This window comes from Triticum aestivum, chromosome 4B, assembly GCF_018294505.1.
Source record: "Triticum aestivum cultivar Chinese Spring chromosome 4B, IWGSC CS RefSeq v2.1, whole genome shotgun sequence".
In the NCBI taxonomy this organism is placed as follows: domain Eukaryota; kingdom Viridiplantae; phylum Streptophyta; class Magnoliopsida; order Poales; family Poaceae; genus Triticum; species Triticum aestivum.
In genome coordinates, this window is record NC_057804.1 from 471,849,745 (window position 1) to 471,858,506 (window position 8,762).

An 8,762-nucleotide genomic window follows, 5' to 3' on the forward strand; every position below is an offset into this window, starting at 1 on the left:
GATATATCATGTAGCCTTACTGTTTTCTCAAACTTTAATGTATGATTATGTACTCGGATAAGGGTTACAGAATAGAACATGTAAAACTGACAATGACTTATGCTTTTCTCAAGTTCCCAACCTTGATATTTCAACTTCCTGTGGCACCACGGCTCAGAGAAAACCGGAACGCCCCGTATTCCAGCCCAGAGATCGAGATGAAGTCTTTTGGAATATGACATTGCTTAGCATAGAGCAAACCAGCTCTTTATTACAATCTATTTGGGTACAAGGGGTTACATTGGCATGGTGACACTACGCTTGCCACGGTTGCTCCATGCAAGCAGCAGCATAACACGATGTAGCGAAAGAACTCTAGCGGCGGAACAACGACGACAGTGGCGAACTCCACTCTGCAGGGACTCTGACTGGAACGCTTATCCTAGCTCGCAAACACGGCATCCACGACAAACAAGCAATCAAATCCGGCATGACCTGCAAACTGGCATGACATGCCAGGTCAGTACATTGAATGTACTTGCAAGCTCACAATAACCAGAAGCATTCAAGGCAAACAACAGCATGGTAATTATAGGTTAAGCAGGAATTAACATGATGTCATCATAGCAACATGTCATCAGCATGAACATGATACAGCTAGCACAATATGAGCATGGCATGAACGTATGAATCTGACGATACTAGCATGAACCATGATGACACTATATGCACCACTTATTCTACTCGGGCTACATCATAATCATCACATGCATCACTTACCATCCTCGAACATCACACGATCATCTTAGGATCAAATCAAGCTTGGTATAAACAATGCCGCAGTAATCATTAAATGACCACAAGGAGCTTGATCTTTACCCACGACTCTCGCACAACATCACGAATATCCAACAACTCGGTATCCTCGATACCACGAATATCACTCACGGATCACAAACGGAACCACTCTTGGTTCAACGGGTTACCTTGTAACCAAACGGTGATCATTCACGGATCACATAACCAACTTATCTCATCATCGAACCGAGGTTGTTATTAAACACATCATTAATATTACTATTGACCCATAGTGTGACCGACACGAACTGGGCCCTTATCCGCGGGCACGACTATCGATGGATTTAACACACACTCTGCAGAGGTAGCGCACTGTACCCACACCATGGAACCCATGGCCTCGCACTCCCATTCAGGTGGACCAACGGCGTTCCGACAAAACCGTCCTACTGCCATGACACTCTCCCGGCCACTCCGACTCACTCTAAGTCATGGCTGGCCCTGTGTCTACCCCAGACACCAACGGCCACCGTCGTGGCAAAATGGTCCCAAATGGGGACATGCACATATAACCGAACTCGAGCTCACAAGGCTTATGCCGTCCTACCTAATCAGGGTAGCGCCCGCGCATAACCTTCCCTCGTTGGAGGCACCGGCGAGAGGCACAACAATAGACCCGATTAGGACCCTCCCATAAAGGTAAGCATGGTTGCACTGGTCAGCTCGATATGGTGGCACCATGACTCAGCCAATGGTTGTTCAAGTTCAATTTAATCCGGTTAAACTTGAATGCAAATATGTTGAGCCATGATAAAATAACATGATGCAATTACAATGCATGAGCATGATACCAACGTAAGCATGAGGGTACAACATAACTCTCGACCATATCAACAATGAGTCATATCCAACTGAGCATGGCATAATGACGTGCATGAATATCACAAGTACAATACTACTCATAGAAACCTAGCATGACCACTAACATCAACAATAAATATCATGCAAGAACATATCAAGAATGCTACCATGCAAGCATTTGAGCAACTGGATGCAATGGAACATGCATAACAACGGTACTCGGGACAGACGGCAGTCATGCACCGAAGACCATCACTAGCATCAACATGTACTACTAACAAGCATAAGCATATGAAAGGAATACTAGCAGGTAGAATATGATAACATAGTGCAAGACAACATAGCACGAGAGTGAACATGAAACTCTAAGCATCATCGGAACAACGATAACCATGTTCTAAACAGGCAAACATTTATTAAATATTCAAGTTGAAAACCATGGTTACTGCATGACTATCATGCAAGTGGGTATTGTGGCTTGCCTGGGGATGGAGAAGGCATCGGGGAGAAGTGCGGTGAAGCCACGAAAAGATTCATCGAAAATAGTCCTCTCCCGGAGGGGCTGTTTACGTGCAAGGACAAAAATGGTCATTTTTAGAATGTTAACACATGTTGAAAGTGTGACCATAGAACGGCCTCGACGAGACGAAGAAATAGGCTTTGGAATCACCTCAAACAGAGTTAGGGGCAAAAAGTTGTGAAGGCTTGAAATTCAGGGACTTTTCTGCAAAAATATCATCACAAACAAGTCCCTGAGTGGATAAGGCAGAAACGCATATAAGGAAATACGCTTTCAGAAGTTGAAAACGTACTCACCAGAATACATGTCCACTTATCGACGTGGCAAAGGCGGGGTCGGGGCTGGTCAAGTGGGGTCGGCGGGGTGTGAGGCTGACGGGTGGGTCCCACGCGGGTGGGGCCCGTCACTTATCCATGCGGGCAGCCTGGGTCAACGCCCGGAGGCTGACCAGTGGGACCGAGGAAGAGGCGGGGCCCACTTGGACTGGCTCCTTCTTCTTCCTTGCTCGCTGCTCCCCGCCGAGGCAGAGCCGGTGCCAGACGACGATAACCGGCGACTCCGGCCACTTTCCATGGTGTGTGACCTATTAGAGTGACCAATGCAACAAGGCGGATCCACCCAGGCAGGACACGGACGCCGAGGGGCTTGGGGGGGAGTGGGGCTTGGCTATGGTGGAGGAGGGTTTCGGGCACTGGTGGAACTGGTGCTACGGTGGGGGAGAGAAGGGGATGATGCTGCAGGGAGGTTCGACGGACTCTAGTGGATGCTCTGGAAGCGGAGAGGAGGAGGGGGAAGCACGGGTTCACCGGAATCAAAGCGAGACTCGCCGGTGACCGTGGTGGCAAAGGATCTTGGGAAGGCACTCTGGCGAGGTTCTGAGAGGCTGGGAAGGCGTAGTGGAGCGAGGGAAGGCTGGTGAGGTGCTCGGGAGGACTCGAGGATGGATATTTATAGCTGGGCGAGGGAGGCCGGCTCGAGTGTCGCCGCAGGGATCCAGCCAACACTCTGGCGATGGCCAGCGATCACGGGAGGGCGCGGGAAGGCGACGAGGGAGGCAATGGACGAGCCGCAGAGGCGCACATGGCAAGGGGGGCCGCGGGCACAGAGGGGAAGAGGCCACGGCACCATTAATACTTGGTCGGCCACAGTGCGCCCGTGGGCGCACGGCGACGAGCACGGACAGAGAAGCGGGCGGAGGGGGAGAGGGGTCCAGGGGAACGATGACGAGGAGGGGAAGACAAGGGACATGCCCGTGCTCGCTGAGACGCCGAGCAGAGGAGGGGTGTCGGTGTCAAAACCGGCGGATCTCGGGTAGGGGGTCCCGAACTGTGCATCTAAGGCTAATGGTAACAGGAGGCAGGGGACACGATGTTTTACCCAGGTTCGGGCCCTCTTGATGGAGGTAATACCCTACTTCCTACTTGATTGATCTTGATGATATGAGTATTACAAGAGTTGATCTACCACGAGATCGTAGAGGCTAAACCCTAGAAGCTAGGCTATGATTATGATTGTTGTTGTCCTACGGACTAAACCCTCCGGTTTATATAGACATCAGAGGGGGCTGGGGTTACACAGAGTCGGTTACAGAGAAGGAGATCTACATATCTGAATATACAAGCTTGCCTTCCACGCAAAGGAGAGTCCCATCCGGACACGGGACGAAGTCTTCAATCTTGTATCTTCATAGTCCAACAGTCCGGCCAAAGTATATAGTCCGGCTGTCTGAGGACCCCTTAATCCAGGACTCCCTCAGTAGACCCTGAACCAGGCTTCAATGACGATGAGTCCGGCGCGCAAATTGTCTTTGGCATTGCAAGGCGGGTTCCTTCTCTGATACTTCATAGAAGATTTAGGACACAAGGATCATGTCCGGCTCTGCAAAACAAATTCCACATTACACTGTAGAGAGTATAATATTCCACAAATATAAACTGCCGACAGTGTTTTACGACATCACGCCATGGTCAGGTATTTATTTGAACCGTTTTCTTAACCAGTCACTACATGAGCTGCGAGGCGGTTTTACTGGCGCGTCTTGTCGAAGCAGAGATCGTGTCCCCCCTTATCACGGGATTCTCATCAATACAGGTGTGGGTAACCCAACCGTGTTTGTTTAATATGACTCCTCGATTTTAGGCAAGTCCTAAACGATCATGCGGGGGACGATTGATATTCGTCCTCTTTATAAAGGGGGCCAAGGCATGTCCTTTTCTTTCCACGCTCGATCCTTCCCCTCCCGCACCTCGAGTTCCAACACCCAAGGCTCAAGCTAAAGCACTTCAGTCCTTCGACCATGTCCGGATCCAATCAAGGCTGGTGGATGGCTTCCTCCATCACAGAGGAGGACATCCGGAAGTTGAGGGAGGCCAGGTATCTCACTGCCGAGATTCCGTACAGGCTACCTTCTCAAGGGTAGGCCGTCCCCACTCCCGAACCCAATGAGAGCGTTGCTTTCATCTCCCACTTTCTCCGAGGGCTTGGTTTTAGCGTTGATCCCTTCGTAAGAGGGCTCATGTTCTACTACGGACTAGATTTCCACGATCTAGCTCCGGATTCCATCCTTCACATCTCGTCATTTATCATCGTGTGTGAAGCCTTCCTCCGCATCACCCCCCACTTCAGCCTATGGCTCAAGACCTTCAATGTGAGGCCGAGGGTGATCGACGGGCGTCTCGCGGAGTGCGGAGGCGCTATAATAAGCAATGCGCCGACGCCCCATGGCCAAAGGGTTCTTTCATGGAGACTTCTGATTTATGGCAGCGGGAGTGGTTTTACATCACCGCCCCCCGAGGTACAAAGCGGGTGGCCGCTCCAGCATTCCGCCCGGGCCCTCCACCGCAACTGGCGTCATGGGTCAACAAGGGGATGGACTGGGGGCCGGCTAACGACATGCTGACATTGCAAAGCCGCATCCGAGACCTTCTCAAGAGGGACGTCAGTCTTCTCAAGATAATGCAAGTGATGCTGGTTCGTCGAGTCCTGCCCTGCCAACGTCGTCCTCTCCGTATGTGGGAGTTCAACCCGGAAGGACCGCAAACCGTTCAACAATTCTTCGGCATGACGATCAAAGAGATGTATGAGTCATTCTTCGGATCACAAATAAAGTGTCCGGACACCACCGAGGACGCGAGTCTCAATTGTAACCGTCCGGATACCCAGGTAAATACTTTTGTTACCGAACACACCAATCTTTATGTTTATTATAACATCATTCTAAAAAATTGCTCTCTGCCAGGATTGGTTGAAGAAGGCGGAGAGCATTAGGTGTTCGGACCCTCTCCCCGAAGGCTCGCCGAATCCTCTATTAACCAGGATGCTTGACCGCGCGCCGTATCAGGTGCCATCAAGAGAAGACTAGGGGAGGAATAGAGAAGCCACAGATGGGCCTCATTTTTTGCACATCCAGAATGGAGGAGTAGGTGCCTCCACAAAGGAGGATGATCGGGGAGGGGAATCTAAAATCCCTTCTCCTCAAGGTAAGAAAAGGGCTGCCTCTGAAGATTTGGAAACGGAGGTTTCCAAATGAGGGAAGGAACCCTCGCCAGAGGACCCTGCTCCAGAGGGTGTCCTTACCGCGCGGCGCCCGCAAGGGGGCCAGCCCTCCACCGAGCCGTAAGTGAAAGAGTACTTTGGTAAACATATCCTGTTTTGTCTCTACGGATAATGACCGAAACATATTTGTTGCAGTCCCACTCACAACCCTTCCCCACAGGGTTCGTCCTCGGGGGATCTTCCTCCGGAGAAGATGGAGAGCGAGACGCCTCCCTCTGCCTCCCCGTCACATGGGGCGGACGACCCCGAGGTGTCATCACGGAGGATTTCTCCTGATCCACCAAGGACAGAAGTTGACGCTTCGGCTGCCCGGAGTCTGGCATGTTCGGCTCCCAAAGAGAGCTTTAGGAGGAGTCCAGGATTGTCCAGCACACAGCCGGACACACTAATGGGCCTTCTGGAGCGAGCGGCTATCTCAGAGACACATCGTGCCTTAATGGGCACGGTGGTTGAGAGGATTTCGTCCGCGAAAAGCGGTTTGAATGAAGCTTTTACGAGTCTACCGAGAGGCTTTGAGGTACGCAAAAAGTGTATTTTTGATGGTTTTGCACATGCTGAGTGTGCTCTATATAGATAGTATCCCCTGAGACTCTGGTTGCCATCAACGTGGCGGACAAAGGATCATAATCTCTGTTAATAATCGCGCTGCTTTATGTGCAGGTGGCTGAGGGTCTGGCGGCCGACCGATCTGCTGATTTTGCCAAACTAAAGTGGTAGCTAGACGTTGCCGACGTCGACATCACGCTTGTTAACAAGCGGCTTGACGAGTCCCAGGGTATGTATATTCGGCTTGTCAGCAAATCTTTAAGAGGAGCATGATGCTAGTATCTATAATATGCTGTGACTGCAGATGGAGCTGCTGCCGTGGAGACCCTTTGGGCGGAGCTTGCCCGAGCCAAGGAGCGAGCCCGGGTAAGTGATGCGGCCACTCTGAGGGCGGTCGAGGAGTTAAGAGCCGAACAGGCTGCTCATCGCCGGAGCGAAGAAAAGATAGCCTAGATGGCTATGGCGCTGGAAGATGCCGCCAACCGCCGTGAGCTCCTTGAAAAGGAAAATCAAGCAAAAGTGGCTGACCTGAAGAAGGCCCTGAAGGCAGCCAAGGAAACTCGCTCCGAAATGAGGGGGATGAGGGAGGAGCTTCGTGAAGGCGGAGATATTGTGGCTGGAAAGCCCTATCTGTTGCGGATGAAATTCGGAGATCCGAAGTATGCCCCTCTGGATCAGTTGTGGAGTGCAGCGGACGCATATGGGGACCTGGCAAAGAGTGCTGCTGATGCGTCCGAGTTTTACAAAGATCGAAATGACCATAAGGCTGAGAGATTATTCTGGTCGCAGTTCAGTGCCACAACGCGTCCGCTGCCATTGAATGAAAAGATGGCCGCATGGGCCGAACTCCACAGGTTGTCCGGGCTTGCTATGAGGTCTGTCGTGGATCATCTTTGGCCGTAGGGACCAAGGTCGAACAACTATTTTGGATTGGTGCAACAATTCCTTGGTGCTGTGTAGCATATCGATGCTATGAAGAGGTCGGCGTGCATAGAGGGTGCGCGGATGGCTATTGCCCGTGTTAAAACATACTGGGATAGGATGGAAGCCACCGCTATTGCAACCCGAAGTGCAGCGGACGGCCAGGACCCGACCGAGCACTATTTCGAAGAAGTCTTAGAAGGCACCCGTTTAATAGAGGCTCAGTGCTCGAAGAGTGCCATGTTCGAATGACATGTATCGCGGTTGTAAAGACAATGCTATTTTGATAATAAAGGCTATTTTTATACTTTTGCCCGAAAGTATTATAATGCCTCATGTGCGGCCGTTTATGTATATATATATATCCTGAAAGTTTGTAGTCGTCAGCTTCAGCCCCCACGCATATAATGCGGGGGTGTTCGAGAAAACGCGTAGTCACACTTGATCCAATGTCTTGGTCCGTTAAGGAGGTGATAGCGCGGTGAACTAGGCAATCGGACTATATAGCTTTAACACTTTCACTTAGCCATAGGAGTTTGACGGTGGGGCTACTATATAGCCCCTAGTACTTTCGCGTTCAGCCGGATATGGTGCGCGTATGTACGTGACCGGGAAACCAGTCCTTCATTAATGCGGAGGAATCGCGAAGATTCTGCTGGGTCATCGAGTGGTTGACCAGTCTCGCACTATATCATGATAGTCAGTTTTCGGCTTTCTCTACTGAGGTGCTCGTCCAGGTGAACCGGGGCACAATCGCAGTAGTTCTCCCGGTGCCGCCTTAGCCGATAGAACGGAACGTAAGGTAGCAAAACACGGGGGCCGGTCAAACCCAACATTTGACCAAAGACATGATTCGGAGCTGATGCATATAAGGCCAAACTCGCGACGCCGAACACTCCCTAAGGTCTTCGGGCTTTATAATGTGTATCGGGTTGAATAATGCCCTTAACAATAAGCCCTGAGTTTCCAGGTATGGGCAGTAGTCTGGTGTGACAAAAATGCTGAAAGCGCCAGTATCCCTCCCGGTTGTATAAAGTTTTAGGAGGGGAAGAAGCAACAAGAGATGTTAAAAAGGTTTACGCAGGGTCTTAATCTAAAAAGAAACCTTTGTGCGGGGCCCTGCTGCACATCTGCGCCTTTATCTCCGTTGTGCCATATCCTAGAAGGATGTAGCACGATGATCATCTACAAAAGAAAAAACACAGGTGAAAGACTTCGTGCGAGGTGTTCGTTAATCTGAATGAACCATGAAAATGCAATATGCTATTGTATTGATAGGGTCGAGCCAAACTATGGGCTCTTTTTGCGAGCAGCCCCTAGCATCTTTTATGGGGAAATCCCAACTGGGATGTTAAATTAGGTGGAGCGCCGGACTCGTCTAACCGTGTCCGTGGTCTTGACGACCGACCATTAGTCCTAGTTGGAGGGACTGCTCAGTGTTCGGCTGCTAGAGCCACCACATATTCTTCCGCGCGTAAGGAATGCTCTGTGTTTCCGCTAACTATGATGACCCCGCATGGACCGGGCATCTTAAGTTTGAGGTAGGCTTAATGTGGTACTGCATTAAAACGAGCGAAGGCCG